Source organism: Microcaecilia unicolor, chromosome 5, assembly GCF_901765095.1.
Source record: "Microcaecilia unicolor chromosome 5, aMicUni1.1, whole genome shotgun sequence".
Lineage (NCBI taxonomy): Eukaryota > Metazoa > Chordata > Amphibia > Gymnophiona > Siphonopidae > Microcaecilia > Microcaecilia unicolor.
Window position 1 is genome coordinate 342,464,440 of NC_044035.1, and position 22,890 is coordinate 342,487,329.

General features: G+C 46.2%; 1 pseudogene; it reads left to right on the plus strand.

Moving 5' to 3' along the window:
* The first annotated feature begins 2,998 nt into the window (after positions 1-2,998).
* Positions 2,999-22,890, plus strand: part of LOC115471365 — a 50,049-nt pseudogene continuing 30,157 nt past the window's right edge.

A 22,890-nucleotide genomic window follows, 5' to 3' on the forward strand; every position in this document is an offset into this window, starting at 1 on the left:
GCTCATTCCATTACCAGTTCCCTGAAGGAGTATTTGTCTGTGCTGTGGGCTCGAGTTCTGATGATGGATGCACGAATTGACTTTTTAATTCTCATCTATGTATATGGTAGCGGTTTGCAATATTTCAAAGTATTTTATAACCCAGCACTTTCCTGCACACCTTGGATCTTAACTTCTTAGCTTTTGACCTTGCACGTCCTTTCTTCGCACAGTTTCTGGTCCAGCACTGTGAAGGAAAAGCAGTGAAACCATGGAACCTCGGTTTAAACAAGGGAACAATATTGCAATTTGCAATTCCTTGTTTTTTATACCTTTTTGAAGGAAGGAGTTTGTCATATTTTCCACACTGTAATCCAACCACATCCTGCACCCCGTTTGCAAAAATTCAACATTTGCTGAGCTCAGCTCAATGTATGAAGGGGACCGACTGTACTTGGTCAATAATTGTACATAATACTCAGTAACAATAATGGGATGGATAGTCTCAATGTTCTCATAATTATTGCTAACAGGAACAAGTTTATCACTTCTGTCCAATAAGAAATGTTAGCACTTCAGGGGCCCTGTTTGCTAAGCCACACTAAAAGCTCGCTAGCATTTTTAGCATGTGCTAACCATGTAGGTACCTGTAATGCTTGCACACCTTAATAAAAAAACCCCTTTGGGGAGGAAAATAAGTACAAAATATAGGGGCCCTTTTACAGAGCAGCGGTAGTGCTACCGTGCAGGTAGTGCATGGCAGGGACGTAGCCAGACCTCGAGGTGGGATGTGGCCAGAGCCCAAAGTATGTGTGTGTGTGTGGGGGGGGGGGCACATTTTGGTCCACTGCCCTCCTCTGCTGCCCTGCCGCTCCCCACCCATTACTGCTGCTGTACATATCTTGGTTGGGGGGTCCCCAACACCCGCCAGCTGAAGCCTTCGTCCAGCGCTGGTCTCCGGCACCGCTGCCTCCACCGCATTGTCTACCCTGCTTTCTCTTCCCCTCACATACAGCACACTCATTTTAATGAAATTGAGCATGCCAGACGAAGGCTTCTGCTGGCGGGGGTAGGGAATCCCGCCAGCCAAACCAGGGGCCCAGAGCAAATTTGGGGAGGGCCCAGGCCTCCGTGGCCCCACTTAGCTATGCCACTGGCTGTAATAAAAGTGAATTTTAAAGATTGTTTTTCAACTCTGTCTTGATCGACCAGTGCACTCGGGGTCTGTATTGTTGATTAGAAGTAATTCTGTTTAAAAATGATTGTTTAACTTTGATTGTGTGAAAATAAGTTGGAATGCAGAAGATAAGACACAGCTCTAATTAATTTGGTATGTGACGAGGAGGATGGTGCTTGTTTTTGGAGTTCAGCCTGGCCACCTGGACTTGGAAAACATGTGACCACGTTCCCACAGTATGGCTTGTTTACCTAAAGAGAGAAGCATTCTGTAATTTTCTTTAGCACTGAACATGCGTTCTAAGCCTTATAAAAAGGGGTCTTGTTGCAGCAGAGATTTGAGGCTCATCTGTGGGTAGACGTATTACGCAGAGGACTTGTTCCTGGTCATAAGGAGACTTTGGGCTTTCGCTGCAACGGGCCTCCCGGCTGATGAGATAAGGGCCTGAAATTCCTGACCAGTGATGTATGTATATATCTGTCTTATAGCTTTCTTTTAGTTAGATGATTTAATCATTGTAGATTTTGGCACCTCTAATAAAGGTCTCATTTACCTAATACGAATCCGAAAGATTCCACGGTAATTATTGAGTAGTCTGTGTTAGTGAGACAGGCTGTAATTCCATAGCAGTACACTGGCATGCAGCAAAACAGCACTGCCGTGGGGTGTGCCCATGCACCCTGTGTTAGTTTGTGTTTGTCGCACGGTGTTTACTATGCCAGAAAATATTTTGCTATTTTCTAATGCAGTGGCGCAGTGTAGGTGTGCCTGATAGTAATCAGACTTTGCTGCATGCTGCCTGATTACCGCCAGGTTAGCGCAGGAGCCCTTATTGCCCACTAAATAGGTGGCTTTAAGGCTCAGACAGTAAATTGCCATGCACCAATATTTTTATTAGCACACGGCCATTTATGACTTCCATTTAAAATAATCTGGCAGCGATAACAAGTGCCCTTGGTGCACGGCAATTTCACGCGCCCGCACTACCGCAGGCCACGTTTTACTGTAGCTTTGTAAAAGGACCTCATAATTTATTAATGTCTCTGTCTATACATGCACACCGCATACAAATCCTGCGCTATGGTTTTCAGGGTTTGCTTACCTTTGGCTCAGTCGGGGGCGGCCCGACCATTAGGCCACCTGAGGCGGGGACCTCAGGCGGCATTCTTCAGGAGCAGCATCTCGGGGTTTCGACTTCATGGCGTTTTACCTCGTCACAGTGACGTTCCAAACTCAGCAGCGATTTCCACGTACTGCCCTGCCGCCACTGGCACCCGCCTCTTCCCTTTATTGCGACCGCCTGAAGTAATTTCCTGTTTCGCTCAGGCAGGCCACAGTAAAGGGAAAGGGCGGGTGCTGGCAGTGGAAGGGCAGTGTACGGGAATTGCTGCTGCTGCTGCCGGATTTGGAATCTCACCGTGATGAGGTAAAACGCCCGGAGGGGAGGCAGCATGTTAGTCCCGCCTCAGGCAGCATCTTGCTTTGGGCCGGCCCTGGGCTCACTATTCATTTTCGGAGAGTTCAGAGATTGTACGAGAACCAAGAAATCAGCTGTTGTTGCGGCTTCTTCTCCTTCCAGTAGCTGAGCCCTGCCAGTCCTCTGTGGGCTCACAATGCCTGTCATATTGTGCTGAAGGAATGTTTGTGACTGCTATAATTGTTATGCTTTCAGCTGTCAATGTGATTGTAATTGTTTTGTCTTTAGTCTTGGTTACTGATTGTGTGCTGATGGCCAATTACACTGCTCTTTTAGTATAAATAATAACTTGACTATGTACAAATGTAGCAGCGGATAGAATTACAGGCTTTTGTTGGTGGCTGAATTCAGCAGATTTGCTGAGCATGCTTAAGTTGGACCTGTTGGGCGGCTATCGGTTGAGCATCCACGGGGGCAGATATGCCCCAGAGAGGCCTGAATTGATTAATGTGGTAAGTTATTTCAAGCTTCTCAGTGACATAAATCTATGATTCCCAAAAAACAAACAGGCAGGCAATCTAAAAATCCAAGATGGACAACAAAACAGCAGAGTGATGGTATAAAAAGGGGGCCCAAATTTATTCACCATGTAAAATCATAAATACGTAAATTAATTAAAAGCCCATGTTTCCCCTTTCCAAAGTGGAACCACCTTAGATCGTCAAATCTAGGCCCTTTGTTTTCCAGATATTGATTGTTTTAATAAAGCAGCACATCTTTCCAGACTGCTGGTTTTTCTGCTGTCACGCCTACTTGCGGATCATCACTTTTCTGCTGCAGCAGCTAAATCCCACAGGGGGGACCCATTTTATATCCGGAGATGTCAATATTTATTTATTTGGATTTTGCTCACACCTTTTTCAGTAGTAGCTCAAGGTGAGTTACATTCAGGTATACTGGGTATTTCCCTGTCCCTGGAGGGCTCACAATCTAAGTTTGTACATGAGGCAATGGAGAGTTAAGTGACTTCCCAAGATCACAAGGAGCAGCAGTGGGATTTGAACCTTCCACCTCTGGATTGCAAAACTGGTGCTCTAACCATTAGGCCACTCCTCCACTAGCAACATTCCGTGTAGAATCTCCAATAGTAGCAACAATCCATGTTCCACTGCACTAACCACTAGGCTACTCCTCCACTGGCAACATTCCATGTAGAGGCCTGCCCTTGCAGATCAGCAACGCGGCCGCGCAGACTTTTGTTTCTGTGAAACAGAAGCCTGCGCAGCCGCTTTGGAAGGGCAGGCCTCTACATGGAATGTTGATGTTGCTACTGTTTGAGATTCTACATGGAATGTTGCTATTCCACTAGTAACATTCCATGTAGAATCTTCAGTAGTAGCAACATTCCATACATTTATTTAGATTTTGCTCACACCTTTTTCAGTAGTAGCTCAAGGTGAAGTTACATTCAGGTATACTGGGTATTTCCCTGTCCCTGGAGGGCTCACAATCTAAGTTTGTACCTAAGGCAATGAAGGGTTAAGTGACTTCCCAAGACCACAAGGAGCAACAGTGGGATTTGAACTGGCCACCTCTGGATTGCAAGACCGGTGCTCTAACCACTAGGCCACTTCTCCACTAGCAACATTCCGTGTAGAATCTCCAATAGTAGCAACATTCCATGTTCCACTGCACTAACCACTAGGCTACTCCTCCACTGGCAACATTCCATGTAGAGGCCTGCCCTTGCAGATCAACAACGCGGCCACGCAGGCTTCTGTTTCTGTGAGTCAGACTCACAGAAACAGAAGCCTGCGCGGCCGCGTTGGAAGGGCAGGCCTCTACATGGAATGTTACAAGTGGAATAGCAACATCAGACTCACAGAAACAGAAGCCTGCGCGGCCGCGTTGGAAGGGCAGGCCTCTACATGGAATGTTACTAGTGGAATAGCAACGTCAGACTCACAGAAACAGAAGCCTGCGCGGCCGCGTTGGAAGGGCAGGCCTCTACATGGAATGTTACTAGTGGAATAGCAACATTCCATGTAGAATCTCAAACAGTAGCTCCCTGTCCCTGGAGGGCTCACAATCTAAGTTTGTACCTAAGGCAATGGAGAGTTAAGTGACTTGCCCCGGATCACAAGGAACAGCAGCAAGATTTCAACCAGCCACCTCTGGATGTCAAGACCAGTGCTCTAACCACTAGGCTGCTTGTCCACTCCAATAGCATCAGTGTTGACTACCCTGCCATATAGACATATCAGGTTCGGTACTGTAATGTCTATGTGGGGGTTTTAGACCATGGACTTTGCAGCGCCGAACCCTACATATCTGTGACAGAGACTCCACAATCCCCACATGTCCCTGATTGCATCAACACAAGCTACTACCACTGGGAGTCAATCTTCCCTATAAGGGAAAATTGATAGACTAACTCCCACTGGTAGTTCCACAAGACTACCACTAGGGGTTCAATGCCACCAAATTTGCCCATATATGGAAGGTTGACCCTTAGCGCTAGTACCATAAAACTACCAGTAGGCGTCAGCGCTTCCATTTTGACACCTAGAGCCATATAGTGTGGGAATGGCGGGGGACTGCTCCTTCCCCATGCCACTATGATATAGAGATGGACCCTAGGTGAATCCCAGGGATGGTGGAGGGACCACGGTAGGGATATTGTGTTGATGTGATTGGGGTGGGGCGTTTGTGTTGATGCAATCAGGGGAAGTGCTGGGATTGTGTGGATATGATTGGGGAGTTGGGGTAACAGGGGGTGTTAGTGCTTCTATATTGTGGGGCTGCTCCCATGCTGATGGACTACTAGTAAGTACAGCTGCGGTATTTGTACTTGTGACAGCTGGCGCATGGTTCTGATCCCAGGCACTAGCTGTTACAACTGACCTTAGTGCTTCTCTTGCACCATAGACATCCTCAGGAGCAGTGGTGTAGCCACAGATGGGCTTAGGTGGGCCAGGGCCCACCCATTTATGGCTCAGGCCCACCCAACAGTAGCACATGTTTAGTGGTAACTGGTGGGAATCCCAAGCTCCGCCAGTGGAAGATTTTCCCCTGATGGTAACAAAAACGCTACTCTCCACGACACCTGCGCATGCTCAGTTTTCAGTGCATTCCTGCTGCCAAGATGGAAATGAATGTTTTCCCACCAGCCGAGATTTTTTTTTTTTAGAGGGGGGAAGAACACTTGGTGCCCACCCAATTCTTGCCTAGGCCCACCCAAAATCTGTTGTCTGGCTACGCCCCTGCTCAGGAGCAAGTGTAACTGCCAACATTGATCTTGGGGGCCATGGGGGTACATTCCCCTTCCGAAATGGGGAACGCACATTTCTGGGTGCTTCCTACTTTGTCCTGTCCTAATCCCACCCATACTGGCAATTTCGCATTAGAATCCTGGTTTCTCAAAATCGGGTTATAGACATTTTTTTTTATATAGCTACATGTTTGTGTGCCGGGATTCAAATATCAAAATCATGAATGGACCTCCTAAAATAAGCACCACTGTGTTGTAAAACACCTTCCTAAAATGAATCTATAGAGATATAGATACACATACTTTGAAGTCTGGGCTTGATGCACACATAGCATTGTAGGGTGTACTAGATTAAGACTGTCCTATACATTGTAAGAGACGGGGGGGGGGGGGGGGTGTTGGGGTGGTGGTTGGGGGACAGGGCCGGCATTAGGGTTTGCCCATACCATAGGGGGTCCAAACCCGCTTCAAGCTAAAGGAGGCAGGGGCCCCATCCCTGGTTTCTGTCCTGGGCCCCTGAATGTCTAACGCCAGCCCTGGGTAGGTTCCGGAGCTTGCATGGGACATCAGACTGTGTGGGATACTGGAGCCTGTATCATGTCACAGTTGCAGCGGGGGGGGGGGGGGGGGGGGGGGAGGGTGTCCATCATTGCAGTTATTCAGAAATGGCTGAACTGCATCTGACTGCTGAAGATTTCACCTCCTCCTGATTCCCGACAGCTTCGCCTCCCACAGAGCCTGACATGTTGCTCACTTTGCTTTCGGCAGTCTTGTCTGCAGGTTGCCAGACAGACAAATCTGTCTCCCTCACAAAATCTTCACTTAATACTCAGCCAAGGTTCCTGCGCTGCCTTTCTATATTAAACAGCCAAGGAGCCAGGAAGGGGTGTGTGGAAACAGAAGACAAAACCAGTCAGTTTTTAGAAAGGGCTTTGCTTCCCAGATACTGCACTAAATCTGAACATGAAAGAGGTGGGTTTTTTTTCAGCTCACAAACTGCTATGTAGCAGAGGGGGTACTGTGATAGTGAGAGCTGCGGGCTGAGAACCAGGGAAGCCAGGGTTCAAATTCCGCCACTGCTGTTGCCTATGATCTAAAGCAATTTGCTTAACCCTCCTACAAACTTAGGGGCCCTTTTACTAAGCTGTGTTAGGCACTAATGCACGAAAAATGACCTAGCACAGGACGTGCTAAAGTGTCCTCCATGGTGCGACTGCACCTCGAATATTGTGTTCAATTCTGGTCGCCACATCTCAAAAAAGATATAGTAGAAAAGGTGCAGAGAAGGGCGACGAAAATGATAAAGAGGATGGGACAACTTCCCTATGAGGAAAGGTTAAAGCGGCTAGGGCTCTTCAGCTTGGAGAAAAGGCAGCTGAGGGGAGATATGATCAGTACCTTAGCGAGGGCGGCTGACACCCGGGGCAGTTTGCCGCTGCGCACCCCTTCCCCCCGGGTGCAGCACGGCGCACCCCCTCCCCCCCCGGAGCGCATCCTTACCAAAGGGGGCGGGCGGGAGAGCCGCTCCGCCCCAAGTGCACGTCGCTGGGAGCTGTGTCGGCTCCGCTGGTTCCCTGCTCTCTCTGCCCCGGAACAGGAAGTAACCTGTTCAGGGGCAGAGAGAGCAGTGAACCAGCGGAGCCGACACCCCCCCCCCAGCAGCGTGAACCCGGGGCGGACTGCCCCACCGCCCCCTCTTCCTATGCCACTGGATATGATAGAGGTCTATAAAATAATGAGTGGAGTTGAACGGGTGGATGTGAAGCATCTGTTCACGCTTTCCAAAAATACTAGGACTAGGGGGCGTGCGATGAAACTACAATGTAGTAAATTTAAAACAAATCGGAGAAAATCTTTCTTCACGCAACGTGTAATTAAACTCTGGAATTCGTTGCCAGAGAATGTGGTAAAAGCGGTTAGCTTAGCGGAGTTTAAAAAAGGTTTGGATGGCTTCCTAAAGGAAAAGTCCATAGACCGTTATTAAATGGACTTGGGGAAAATCCACTATTTCTGGGATAAGCAGTATAAAATGTTTTGTACTTTTTTGGGGATCTTGCTAGGTATTTGTGACCTGGATTGGCCACTGTTGGAAACAGGATGCTGGGCTTGATGGACCTTACTTATGTACTTACTTATGGCAATACTTATGTACTTATGTAAGTTTTGCCATCTGCATACACTAAGGGCCAGATTTTGTAAATGGTGGCTAAAATCTAGACAGGTCCGAAAAAAGCACAGCGCTATTCTATATAACGCACCTAAAGTTAGGCGCTGTGTATAGAATAGCGCAGAGGGCCGGGGAACGCACCTACATTTAGGAGCAGCCATTTATGCCACTGAAAACCTGGTGTAAATACCCGCGCCTAATTCTAGGCGCGTTCCCCCGAATTCTATAACCATGTGCGTAAATTTAACCAGCGCCCCCAACATGCCTACACTCCTCCTATGGTCATGCCTCCTTTTCAGCTACTCGCATTAGAATTTACGCGGGTCTCTTCTTAGAATATGCCTAAAAAGAAGCCCGCGTAAATTCCAATCATTTATTTATTTATTTGTTTGTTGCATTTGTATCCCACATTTTCCCACCTATTTGCAGGCTCCATGTGGCTTACATTGTTCCGTCATGGCGATCGCCAATTCCGGAGTGAAAGAAACAGGTATTATTACATTACGATCATGACTGACATAGAGGGGCATAATCGAACGAAAACGTCTATCTCCATGGGCGTTTATCTCCAAGAACGGGTCCGTGAAGGGGCGGACCGAACCGTATTTTCGCAAAAAATAGACGTCCATGTTTTATTCGACAATTTGTGAGCTGGGCGTTTTTGTTTTTCAGCGATAATGGAAAATGAAAGCGCCCAGCTCAAAAACGAATAAATCCAAGGCATTTGTTCGTGGGAGGGGCCAGGATTCGTAGTGCACTGGTCCCCCTCACATGGCAGGACATCAACCGGGCACCCTAGGGGGCACTTTTACAAAAAAAAAAAAAAAAAAGGTAAAAGAGCTCCCAGGTGCATAGCACCCTTCCCTTGTGTGTTGAGCCCCCCAAATCCCCCTCAAAACCCACTGCCCACAAGTCTACACCATTATTATAGCCCTAAGGGGTGTAGGGGGGCACCTACATATGGGTACAGTGGGTTTGGGGGGGTTGGACGACTAATAAGCATTAAGCAGCACAATTGTAACAAGTAGGGGGGGATGGGCCTGGGTCCACCTGCCTGAAGTCCACTGCACCCCCTAACAACTGCTCCAGTGACCTGCATACTGCTGCCAGGGAGGTGGGTATGACATTTGATGGTGAAAATAAAAAGTTGTGAAACATCATTTTTTTGTGGTGGGAGGGGGTTAGTGACCACTGGGGGAGTCAGGGGAGGTCATCCCCGATTCCCTCCGATGGTCATCTGGTCATTTAGAGCACTTTTTTGGGACCTGTTCATGTGAAAAAAGGGTCCAGCAAAAGTGTCCTAAATGTTCGCTAAAAACGCCTTTATTTTTGATTATCGCCCTAACGCGTACATCTCTCCTCGGCCGATAACCACGCCCCAGTTCCACCTTCGCCACACCTCTGACACGCCCCCATCAACTTTGTCCGCATCCGCGACGGAGTGCAGTTGAAAACGTCCAAAATCGGATTTCGAGTATACCGATTTATTCGTTTTTGTGAGATAAACATCTATCTCCCGATTTGGGTCGAAATCTAGGCGTTTTTCTCTTTCGATTATAAGGTGGATAGTAGATTAAGCAGTCAAGTATAAAGAGTTCGTATTCGGAATAAGAGATAAAGTGGTATTGCGTTAAAGTTCTTTCGTGGTTGGGTAGACTTTGGTAGTCACGTGCGGAGAGTAGGTTTTATTCAGTTCAGGGTTGAGTTTTGTTATCTGGTGATTAGGATGGATCAGTGTGGTATGCCTTATTGAACAGGTTGGTCTTCGGTGATCTCTGAAAGTTGGTTAGGTCGTGCATTTTTTTCACGGCGAGTGGCAATGCATTCCATAACCGCGGGCTTATGTAGGAGAAGCTGGAAGCATATGTTACTTTGTATTTTAGTCCTTTGCAGCTGGGATAGTGGAGATTCAGGAATGTGCCAATGATTGATGATAAATACAACCTACACTTCCCCAGCTGTAAAGGGGTCAAATACAAACTAACACATGCCTCCAGCTTTTCCTACATGAGTACGAAGATGTGGAATGCACTACCAACTCACTTGAAAACGATCAACGAATTAAATAACTTCCGCAAAGCTTTGAAAACCTATCTCTTTAACAAAGCCTACCACGAGAACTCATAACTACTTGAACACAACCCTTACACTCCTTTATTCAGAATGTCTCACTGTACAGCTGCATAACCAGATCCTCTGTCTTCTTCTATCTCTTTGCAACACCAATTGTATTTCTTCCCTGTTATGGCGCTGCCATAACAGATCTTTGTAAGCCACATTGAGCCTGCAAATAAGTGGGAAAATGTGGGATACAAGTGCAATAAATCTATATATATAAAAGGCAACCCCAACGTTCTGAAGCCTCCACTGAAGTTGAGGCGCCCGAGATATCCGGTGTGCCCTGGAGTGTCTGCACCGCCCTCGCGTCAAAACGTCATGACGCGTCAAAACGTCATGACGTCGAGGGCGGAGCTATTGACACTCGAGGGCCGAAACGGCCCACAGCGAACAAGGCAGCAAGTAGCTTCGAGGGACCGAGGGAGGGCGAACAAGGCAAGTAGCTTCGACGGACGGAGGGAGGGCGAACAAGGCAAGTAGCTTCGAGGGACGGAGGGAGGGGGCCCCTTGCTAGCGCCCGTTTCATTCCGCTCAGAAACGGGCATTTTTTCCTAGTAAAGAAATAAACAGTTGTTATCAGTCAATTATCATCACTGATTGGCTCATTGCTCAATTAAGTAGCATGCATAAATTGGGCATGTGCCCAATTTAACGTGCACTACTCTCCATGCCTTATATATAATCCAGGAGTAAGTACGCAGTATTTATTTTTCTTAGTTTTTGGGAAGGGGCGTGTGAAGTGCAGAGAATGGGTGTGGATGCGCTAATGAGTGCACTGACTTTGCCACCGTGCTAACATCCATAACGTGAGAGGCCTTATCCCCGGATTCTATATATGGCGCCTAGATTCTGCGCGGAGATACGCGCGTATCTTAATTACTACTACTAATCATTTCTATAGCGCTACTAGACGTACGCAGCGCTGTACACTTGAACATGAAGAGACAGTCCCTGCTCGACAAAGCTTACAATCTAATCAGGACAGACAAACAGAACACATAAGGGATAAGGACAAAGAGTAGCAAGATTCCGGAATCCCAAAGAGTAGCAAGATTCCAGAATCCCAAACACTAATACTACTTATCATTTCTATAGCGCTACTAGACATACGCAGTGCTGTGCACTTGAACATGAAGAGACAGTCCCTGCTCGACAGAGCTTACAATCTAATTAGGTCAGACAAACAGGACAAACAAGAGATAAGGGAATATTAAAGTGAGGATGATAATAAGGGTTCGGAGTTAAAAGCAGCATCAAAAAGGTGGGCCTTTAGCCTAGATTTGAAGACAGCCAGAGATGGAGCTTGAAGTATATCTTAATTGGTGCAACAAGGTAATCAACGTTTTTAACAGCACCTAACAAACAATAACGAACACTAATTGGTAATAGTTACAATTTATGCATGGAAATCGCTAAGCATATTCTATAAAGAACTGTGCCTAAATTGAAAAGTGTGCAGTTGAAAATAAACACGCGCAGCTTAAAAGGGGCATGTTTATGGGCGTTTTGTTTACAGAATACAGGTCAGTGCGCCTAAATCTACGTGCATGGATTTACACCAGGTTTTTATTGGCGTAAATAAATCCGCATAGATTTAGACACTATGTTGTCGACTAAACGTATTCTATATACCGCGCCTAAATTTTATAGAATACGCTTAGTTCCGCGCTGATTTTTTAGGCACCATATATAGAATCCTGCCCTAGTGAACGACCAGAAATACAACAGAAAAAAGCCCTTTTTGACATCCACACTACAAATAGGCTTAGCGCTTGGAAAAGTCTCAAGTAAGGTCATGTTAAGCCCATTTACTAGTGCAGCTTACTAAAAGGGTCCCTTAGATTGTAACCCCCCCCCCCCCCCCGGGACAGGGAAATACATAGGTGTCGATGATCAAAATTAAACACGGGTGCTTGAAGCCATTAGCGCTATACTAATGCCTGCATTTACCAGCGCAGAATGATCAGAGGGTTCTAGCGCAGCAAACAATGAGTGCGCCAGGCCTTAGCGCAGATAGCATGCAAATGTAGTCAAGCTCACGGTAATGAGGTCATTTTGTATTCCTCGCCAATGATCAGAAAAGAGCGCCCGAAACAAAGGTGCCTTACCACTGTAAAAAAATCAGAGGTCGGAGCAGGCCTTAGGGTGTTGGAAGAGAGGATTTCCCATGATGGGCATGCTTCTGTCATGATTCGTTCTGCAAAATCTACTGGTTTTGATTGCTTTTGGAAGCAGAAGGAAGCCCGTGCAAGCCCTTCAGCGCTGGCTGTGAGAAAAACAGCAGACCTGAAAGTGAAGCACACATTAGCGTTCTTGTAATGCAGTGGCGTAACCAGACCCAGTATTTTGGATGGGCCCAGCCACAGCACAGCACTCCACAGCCCCCCCCCCCTCAATTTTTTTAAATTATAGATTTTATCACCTACCCCACATCAACATCTCTCTTCCTCCGCAGCATCCCAGCATCTCACCGCCCGTCACTGAACCCCGTCCCTCCCTGGTGTACCTTGCAGGTGTCCCCTGCAGTGATTCAATTATTGCTGCCCGTGCCGGATCTGCAGGCATCCATCAGCTAGGTCCCGCCCTCGCTTTCATCATTTCCTGTCTGGTGGGATCTGGCTAATGGAAGCCTGCAGGGCTGGTGCAGGTAGCAATAATTGAATCACTGCAGGCGCCGGAGATGCCTGTAAGGTACACCAGGGAGGGACGGGGTTCAGCAACGGGTGGGCAGATGCCGGGATGCTGCGGAGGAGGAGAGATGTTGATGTGGGGTACCGCCGCTGGGTGGGCCTGAGCCGAGAATGGGTGGGCCTGTGCCCACCCAGGCCCACCCATAGCTACGCCACTGTTGTCCTGCATCTAAATTTAAAGTGGCCATGCTTTAAAATAAACCCAAAGCACACATTGGCGTCTCTTACTTGCATGTAAATATATGCATCCAGAAAAAAAAATGCTTATATGTAGGCTGCAGTAAACAGACACCAATGTGCGCTTCACGTTCGAGTTTTCCCAGGTGCATACACACAGGAGCTAAGCTTACCATTGAACTTTTCTGCGCATGCGCCAAGCACAGCCCTCCCGCCGAACTCCCTAATGCTCAAAGCTATGAGCACGCCTATATTTGCATCTCATTAGCTTTGAGCATTAGGGCATTGTTCTGTGTTGTTACGGCGGTATTTTTATGGCGCTATTCAGAATAAAGTTTTGATCATTGGCCTATTAGAGTACCTGAATCGTCCTCAGTTTGAACTTCAGAGCTTAAATCCAAAATTCCTATATACATTAGCTGCAAATTTGAGAGACTGGTATCATATTCTGCATACCCAGACTTTGGAGTTAGGTTCGTTACTGTCATGCCATGTGCAAACCTAACCCAAGTGGAGACATTGGTGGGAAGTCAATAAAAGGCATTCAAAGTTGCGCACTGAAAAAATTGAGCACTAAACCCAGGATTTTATAGATCAAGCCTAGTGTTCTGTGCCAAAATCCAAGCGTATTCTAAAACAACACACAACTTAATTGGCCTAACAAGCTAATCATCATTGATAACAGGCCTTAATGCGCACTAATTGGAAATAATTAGAATTTACATGCACAACGCGCTAACTGTATCCTGCAATGCACTGTGCCTAAATTCTAATCCGTGCAGCCAAAAAGGGGCGTGTTTATGGTGGGGAAATGAGCGATTTCGTGGGCGTTCCAAAATTTTACACGCAGTGTTACAGAATTTGCCCCTCTGCGCCCAAATCTACGCACCGTTCTTTACGCCACATTTCTCTTGGTGTAAATGGATGCGTGTAGTTCTAAGCGCTATGATATCAACTAAGCGAATTCTATATACTGCGCCTAAATATAGATGCCGCTTACAGAATACGCTTAGGTGGAAATTTATTTCCGCACGGAGTTTTCAGACGCCATATGTAGAAAACGACGATTACCGTGTTACACCAATTAAGATACACAGAATCTAGGCGCCATATATAGAATCCGGGGGTAAGGGCTCCCACGTTATGGATGTTAGCACGGTGGTAAGGTCAGCGCACTCACTGATGAGCGCATCCACACTCATTCTCTGCACTTTACACGCCCCTTCCCAAAAAATAAGAAAAATAAATACTGCGTACTTACTCCTGGATTCTATATAAGGCATGGAGAGTAGTGCATGTTAAATTGGGCACACGCCCAAAGTACTATTCTAGAAAGGGAACGCACCCGGCACGGATCCGGTCCCTAACTTCTCGGTGCTGTATTTACACCTACTAAAAGCAATCATAAATGCCAGCACCCAACTTAGGTGTGCTTCATGCAAATTCTGTAATTATGCATGCAATTGTTTGAAAATTCTGCTGACAAGCCATGTCGCCTTTTGAAGTACGCGCTATGAGAGTTAGGCGCCTAGCCTTACGGAATAGCATGCCATTATTTGTGCTTGCAAATTCTAATTGATGTCAATTAACTGCACTAATTGCTTGTTAGCACCCAATCATCGCTAGTTAATGGCTCATCGATCAATTAAGTTGCGCGCGCCAATTTCAGCATGCAACTTTAGATGCCATGTATTGAATCCAGGGGATTACTCCTGAGAGAGATTTCATAAAAATGGAGAAGTCTGGAAGGACGGAGAGAGAGAGACTGATTTATTCCAGTTAGTTTTTCTTATAATCTGAACCTGTGTCTTAGTTTGTTTTGGTTTTAATCTGTACCTGTGTCATGAAAAGCAGCCTCTCAGGAGTTATGACAACAGTCCTTTGAATTGTGCAACAGCTGTACAATAATTTTAAGGGGTTATCACAAGAAGATTGAAGATAGAGCATTAATCATGTGTTTCCTAACACTGACACAGGAGATTTTGCTCTCTGTTAAAACCTGTGCTCGACCCAGCAGAAAGTATATGGAAGGAGGTGAGTTTAGGGGGAATGGGGTGGACGTGGGGGTGGGATGTCCAGGTGCTATGGGAAATAAGAGGTCTGAGGGGAAGCAAACTGTTACATTACAGCAAATTGCTTCCTCTTTTTTCTTTAAGTTATCATCGCTGATTTATCTTCGTTGGCGCTCTCCCACACCTTGTGCCTGGGATCCAAGGGAAGGCTCTGAGCCATGAACTGAGGACAGTCTTTTCTCATCCTTTGGGCTAAGATTGATAACCTGCACAATATGGATGGTGCGGTGTGATGCCACCTGCCCCCATTAAGGACATGATGATAGTGACCATTGCCACAGCGGGAAGGTTAACCCGCCTGCTAAACTAAAGAGAAAAATAAACCCTTTTTTCTCTGAGCCAGGCATCAATGCAAATGCATTCACTTTCTGTATTGCATTCTGCTTGCCGCAAGTTTGGACATGAAATTTCCCCCTTTTAACCCCATCCCCCCACCCCCTCGGCAGCTCATCTGGTTGTTCCTGTGGCAGAAGAAGAATCCTGGAACCCCCGGGGTTCTGCGAATAAAAAACGTGGAAACCCCGGGGTTCTGTGTAATAAAAAAAATGCATGGAGCTAGTCAGACAGGACAAAGAAATAACAAGAGATGGTGGCCGGTTTACTGCATTCACTTTTTCTTTCTCTGTCCCCTTTGTTTCTTGCAATATCTAAATTCTGTTGTATCACACTCACAGCTTTTCTGTTTGACTTGCCTTCTTTTCAGAAGCTTTTTCCATTCTAATCATGGCTTGAAATTTTTACCTGCCAGTTACTCTGCAGTTGTGTGTTCACTCCCCTTCTCTTCTTTCCCTGCAAGATATATACAAAAATATAATCACCGAGCTTGCAATGCACAGCAGGAAATAAAGGTTTCATTTTCCTAGCTTGATGTTTTACTTTTGCTTTGGATGTGGTGCCAGAGATCTGTCAGTCCCAGGCTTGTGGCAACTTCCTCTTTGATCAGGCTTCATAGAGACTGTAAGCTCTGTTGGGCAGGAACCTTCAACTGTACATGAATAGGTCTCTCGACTTGAGCTTGGATTTGGAAAGAGCGGATAATGAAAGAATCTTTTTAATAACAAACGGCCCTAGCACGTCCTTGCATGGGTCATTCCCACTCACTAAGGAGGGATTTCTATATATGACACCTTATAAATCGGTGCCGATAAACCATGCAGTTAGTGTGATTCTATAAACTACACCTAAAGCTCATGTGTCATTCTTGCAAATAAACTTTAGACGCACCCATTTAGGCTGCCGAAAACCAGGTCTAAATCCCTGCAACAAAGGCTCCTTTTCCAACCTGAGGCAAAAGGGGGCCTGCGCTGGCATTGACACGCGTTTTTTATGCGCGCTGAGGTCCCCTTTTACTGCAGCTGGTAAAAGGAAAGTCTCGCTTTCCTACAGGAAATGACCATGTGGCAAGTAAAGCAATTGCCGCGTGGTCATTTCTGGGGGGAGCCCTTACCGCCAACCATCGAGGTGGCGGTAAGGGCTCCCACGCTAACCCGGTGGTAACCAGGCAGCGTGTGGCACTGCCCGATTACCGCCGGAAATGACGGTACGTTAGGGGTAGGAAGTACTGCCAAGATGCTATGGTAGCCTGGCAGTACTTCCTGTATAGTGAGAAAGGGATCTAGGTGTCGTCGTTGATGATACGTTGAAAACTTCTGCTCAATGTGCTGCTGCGGCTAGGAAAGCAAATAGAATGTTGAGTATCATTAGGAAAGGGATGGAAAACAAAAATAAGGATATTATTCTGCCGATGTATCGCTCCATGGTGCGACCCCACCTCGAGTATTGTGTACAATTCTGGTCGCCGTACCTCAAAAAAGACATAGTGGAATTGGAAAAGGTGCAGAGAAGGGCGACAAAGATGATGCAGGGGATGGGACGGCTTCCCTATCAGGATAGGCTGAAGAGGCTGGGGCTCCTCAGCTTGGAGAAAAGGCGGCTGAGGGGAGATATGATAGAGGTCTATAAGATAATGAGTGGAATGGAACGGGTCGATGTGGAGCATCTGTTTACGCTTTCCAAAAATACTAGGACAAGGGGGCATGCGATGAAGCTGCAGTGTGGTAAATTTAAAACGAATCGGAGGAAATTTTTCTTCACTCAACGCGTAGTTAAACTCTGGAATTCGCTGCCGGAAAAGGTGGTTAAGGCGGTTAACTTAGCGGACTTCAAGAAAGGGTTGGACGGCTTCCTGGAGGAAAAAGCCATAGAATGTTATTGAATGGACGAGGGAATATGGTATTTCTAGGATGGGCGGGACAAATTGCTTGTTCTTTTGGCTGCTGTCGGTGACAGGGTGCTGGGATCGATGGACCCTTGGTGTGTCCCAGCATGGCGATGCTTACGTACTTATAAGCCCGCGATGGACTTACCGCTGCTTAGTGAAAGGAGCCCTAATTTAGGCACAGATTGGGTGTATTCTGTAATAGGTCACATAGTTTTTTGAAATGCCCACAACCCGCCTAGTCCACGCCCATGGCCACACCCCCTTTTTGACTGTGCACATTAGAATTTACACGCACCGCATTATAGAATATGCCTAGAAAGTTGTGCGTGTTAATTCTAATTAAAACCAATTAGTGCTGCTAATTGGTTAAGTATCAATTATCAGTGCTGATTGGCTTGTTAATCAATTAAGTTGTGCGCGCAATTTGGCCATGCAGCCAAATTAGCGTGCACAACTTAAGGCGCCGTATATAGAATATGAGAGTAAGGCCGTTTTTACCAAGGCTGTAAGACCCCCTCGATTTTCTATCTAAAAATTACTGATGGAGCAGTTATCACCACCTATTTTTATATCTGTTTACTAACCAGTTAGCGTATGGTAACGTAGATGCAAGAATGTCTTCTCTCCCCCCCTGACACAACCCCTAAAATTGTTTTTGTAAATATTTACCGCACGGTAAAGCATGTGCAAATGCAAAAACAAATGCACAACACTTTAGCATGTCCTATGTTAGGCCATTTTTGTTGTGTTAGGTACGTGTTAAAGCAGCTTAGTAAAAGGACCCCTACATCTAAAATCCAATCGTGTGTGGATTGTGAAAAATTACAAGAGGACCTTACGAGACTGGGAGGCTGGGCATCTAAATGGCAGAGGACGTTTAATGTGAGCAAGTGCAAAGTGATGCATGTGGGAAAGAGGAACCCAAATTATAATTATGTAATGCAAGGTTCCCCATTAGGAGTCACCGACCAGAAAAGGGATCTAGGCATCATCGTTCATGATACTTTGAAACCCTCTGCTCAGTGTGCGGTGGCGACTAAGAAAGCAAATAGAATGTTAGGTATTATTAGGAAAGGAATGGAAAACAAAAATGAGGACGTTACAATGCCTTTGTATCGCTCCATGGTTCGACTGTACCTCAAATATTGTGTTCAATTCTGGTCACCACATCTCAAAAAAAAGATATAATGGAATTAGAAAAGGTACAGAGAATGGCAACAAAAATGATAAATGGGATGGGAAAACTTCCCTATGAGGAAAAGCTAAAGCGGCTAGGGCTGTTCAGTTTGGAGAAAAGACGGCTAAGGGGAGATATGATAGAGGTCTATAAAATAACGAGTGGAGTAGAACGGGTAGACATGAATCGCTTGTTTACTCTTTCCAAAAATACTAGGACTAGGGGGCACGCAATGAAGCTACAAAGTAGTAAATTTAAAACAAATTGGAGAAAATATTTCTTCGCTCAACATGTAATTAAACTCTGGAATTCATTGCCAGAGAATGTAGTAAAAGCGGTTAGCTTAGCGGGGTTTAAAACAGGTTTGGATGGCTTCGTAAAGGAAAAGTCTGTAGACCATTATTAAAATGGACTTTGGGAAAATCCACTGTTTATTTCTAGAATAAACAGCATAATATGTATTGCACTGTTTTGGGATCTTGCCAGGTACTTGTGACCTGGGTTGGCCACTGTTGGAAACAGGCTAATGGGCTTGATGGACCTTCAGTCTATCCCAGTATGGCAATACTTACGTACTTATGTACAAATCCAGATCACCATGAGGGCAGGAAAATCCACACCTAAAATTTTCCAGTGATTGGTTTTACCCTATCTGGTTTGAAAGAGAGCAGTAAACCCCATGAAACCCACTGTCCCAAAGAGGAGATTTTAGTATTTCAGGTTCCATACGCTCCTTGGTTTATTAAACATTGCTGCCTATTACATTTCACCTTCAGGGAATTCTCTCTGCTTAGCCACCGTCTCTCATGATCTCTTTTACAGTAAACTTCTGTAAATTAATTAGTGCCAAAGACACACTTCACGGAGCTGGTGAACTAGGGTATTCTTTATTTTTGTCCATGCAGTTCTTTCCCCATCTTGTACATTAATTTGAAAGCTATGACTAAGCAGCTACACAGTGGCCCATAACAGGTATTCAACAACCATTGGGAGCAATCAGTTTACTGATGCCCTAATCGCTGAGGAGTGGAGCAGAGGGACAGAGACCTCATCAGTGGATTGAGTTTCAGCCTTAATTTGGCTGCATCTGTCAGGGCACAGGACACATGAAAATGATATAAAAACACAAATCTTCATTTGCTCTGTGCATCACCCATCATCGAATGTGTTTCATTTCATAGAACACAATAATGACACACACACACAAAAAAAAAACAACTTACACTTAATTTTTCTTCTCCTTGCTTTTTCTGCACCATGCACTCCAGGGATGGAGATTTTCCTGTGTTTTTGCTGCAGACTTCAATATAATGGAAACATGCCCAGCTGCTGAGTATGGCAGAAGACAGTGGTGGAATGCAGGCTGCAGATGCTACAAGCGATGTGGAGCCGGAGGGCATGATTACAGCTTCTTCTGAAAATTTAAAAAAAAAATCCCTCATATCAATAGAGCAATACTGTCGTGACACACCTCCATTGAAGTAGATATAAAATGTAAGAGATACTTTAGGCAATGAGAAGCTCATGATAGAAGGGAAAATGTATTTGTAACGGGGAGTAGATAATATTCACTTGAAATTGAATGTGGTTACTTTTTAGTATGAATATACAGACTCATGTTATGCAGTCTCAATGCACAGCATTACTTAGGCATGTCTATGTTGAGGACGTACTGAGGGAGGCAGGGAGAAGTGTATCTCGGGAGGGTAACAGGGTTATAGGGATGGTGCAGTGTGTTTGTTCATATCTATGGGGAAGGTGTGTTGGGTGTGATTGCATGTGTGTGTGTGTGTGTATGTGGGGGAGGGGGTTGTGCTGAGATGTATGGGGAAGTGAGATGAGGGAGTAGGCTGTATGTGTTAAGGTGAGTGTAGAGTGGGGTACAATACGGTGAGTGTGAAGGTATGAGGTGAAAATGTAGGGCAGGGGTTCTCAACCCAGTCCTTCAGTCCTTGGGACACATCCAACCAAGTGGATTTTCAGGATATTCACAATGAATATGCATGAGAGAGTTTTTCATGTACTTCCTCCTTTCTATGTAAATCTATCTGATGCATTTTAATTGTGAGTATCCTGAGAACCTGACTGGTTGGGTGTGCCCCGAGGACTAGGTTGAGAAGCATTGATGTTGAGGGCATATTTTTTCCCAACCCCATGTTCTCTCCCCCTTATCCTTCCTCTCTCCTCCATTGTACTCCCCCCACCACCACCATTCTCCCCTTTCTTTGTAACACTCTATTCCCCCATCCCAGAATTTGGGCCCTAGGCATGTGCCTAGTTTGTCTTATTCCTGCACTGCTTCTAGTTAGATTCACTAAAGTGTGTAAGCGCACACTAATTTGGTTTAGTTTTAGGTTATTTAAAAACTTCTTATACTGCCCTTAGAGCAAAAAAGCATAGCAGAGTGCTTCATATTCCAATAGAGACATAAACAGGCTTCTGTTTCTGTGAGTCTGACGTCCTGCACGTACGTGCAGGACGTCAGACTCACAGAAACAGAAGCCTGCGCGGCCGCATTGCTGATCTGCAAGGGCAGGCTTCTAGATGGAATGTTGCTAGTGGAGGAGTAGCCTAGTGGTTAGTGCAGTAGAACATGGAATGTTGCTACTATTTGAGATTCTGGAATGTTGCTATTACTTGAGATTCTGGATGGAATGTTGCTACTATTGAGATTCTGTTGCTACTATTTGAGATTCTACACAGAATGTTGCTATTCCACTAGCAACATTCCATAATTAGATTGTGAGCTCTTTGAGCAGGGACTGTCTTTTTGTGTATGGTGTACAGCGCTGCGTATGCCTTGTAGTGCTATAGAAATAAGTAATAGTAGTAGTAGTAAAACTGTGTATTTGCCTTAACATATGGAAAGAAGACCTCATCACAGTTGAGATATGGTTGTGAAAACTCAAGAAAGAATCCAGGTACAACCTAATACAGGATCCACTTTACTAAGCTGCATTAAGGGGTTCTTTTGCCAAGCCGTGCTAAAAAAAGTGGCTGGCGCTGGTCTCAGCACATGGGTTTTCCACACATTCTGGTCATATTTATCACGGCGGTAGAGCAGCTGCCGTGCCATACGTTTTTGTAATGGCCATGTGCTAATTTCCCCATTAGTGCAGGGGCGTAGCCATGGCCAGCCACTTTCCCTCCAGGCCTGCCCATCCGACATCCTTAGCTCGCTGTCACTGCCTTTTCTCCCGTGGCCCCAGATACGGCCGTCCGGGAGGCAGCGTTGCCTACCCTGAAATTCTTCTTCTCCCCAGGCTCTGCTGCCTCGGTCCCTGCATTCTCTTTTTTGCCCACTGCGCAGCGCTGCCATTCACACAGGCAGCTCCGCTCCCCCCTGCCATGTCCATCTGGCCCTACATAAACAGGAAGTGCATCAGAGAGGGCCGGATGGACGTGGCAAATGGGGCCGGAGCTGCCTGTGTGAATGGCGGCGCTGCGCAACGGGCGAAAAAGAGAATGCAGGGACTGAGGCAGCAGAGCCTGGGGAGAAGAAGAATTTCAGGGCAGGCAACGCTGAACGCTGCCTCCCGGACGGCCATATCCGGAGCCGCGGGAGAAAAGGCAGCGACAGCGGGTGAAGGATGTTGGATGGGCGGGCCTGGAGGGAAAGTGGCTGGGCCCGTCCAGGCCTGCCCGTGGCTACGCCCCTGCATGGGGAAATTAGCACATGGCCATTACAAAAAAGTATGGCACGGCAGCTGCTGTACCGCCATGTAGCAAGATAAAAGGAACGGAGTCTGGAGTTAGCGGTGGAGGAGAAGGGTGCAGATAAGAGAGATTTACCCAGTGAACGGAGTTCCCGGGGAGGAATGTAGGGAGCGATGAGAGTGGAGAGGTACTGAGGAGCTGCAGAGTGAATGCTCTTATAGGTCAATAAGAGGAGTTTGAACTGTATGCGGAAACGGATAGGAAGCCAGTGAAGTGACTTGAGGAGAGGGCTAATATGAGCAGAACGACACTGGCGGAATATTAGTCGTGCAGCAGAATTTTGAACAGATTGAAGAGGAGAGAGATGGCTAAGTGGGAGACCTGTGAGAAGCAAGTTGCAATAGTCTAAGCGAGAGGTGATAAGAATGTGGATGAGGGTTCTGGTAGTGTGCTCAGAAAGGAAAGGGCGAATTTTGCTGATATTATAGAGAAAGAAACGTCAGGTTTTAGCAGTCTGCTGAATATGTGCAGAGAAGGAGGAGTCGAAGATGACCCCAAGGTTAGGAGCTGATGAGACAGGAAGGATGAGAGTGTTATCCACAGAAATAGAGAATGGGGGAGGAGGAGAGGTTGGTTTAGAGGGAAAGATAAGAAGCTCAGTCTTGGTCATGTTTAGTTTCAGATGGCGCTGAGACATCCAGGCAGCAATGTCAGACAGGTAGGCTGATACTTTGGCCTGGATTTCGGCTGAAATTTCTGGTGTGGAG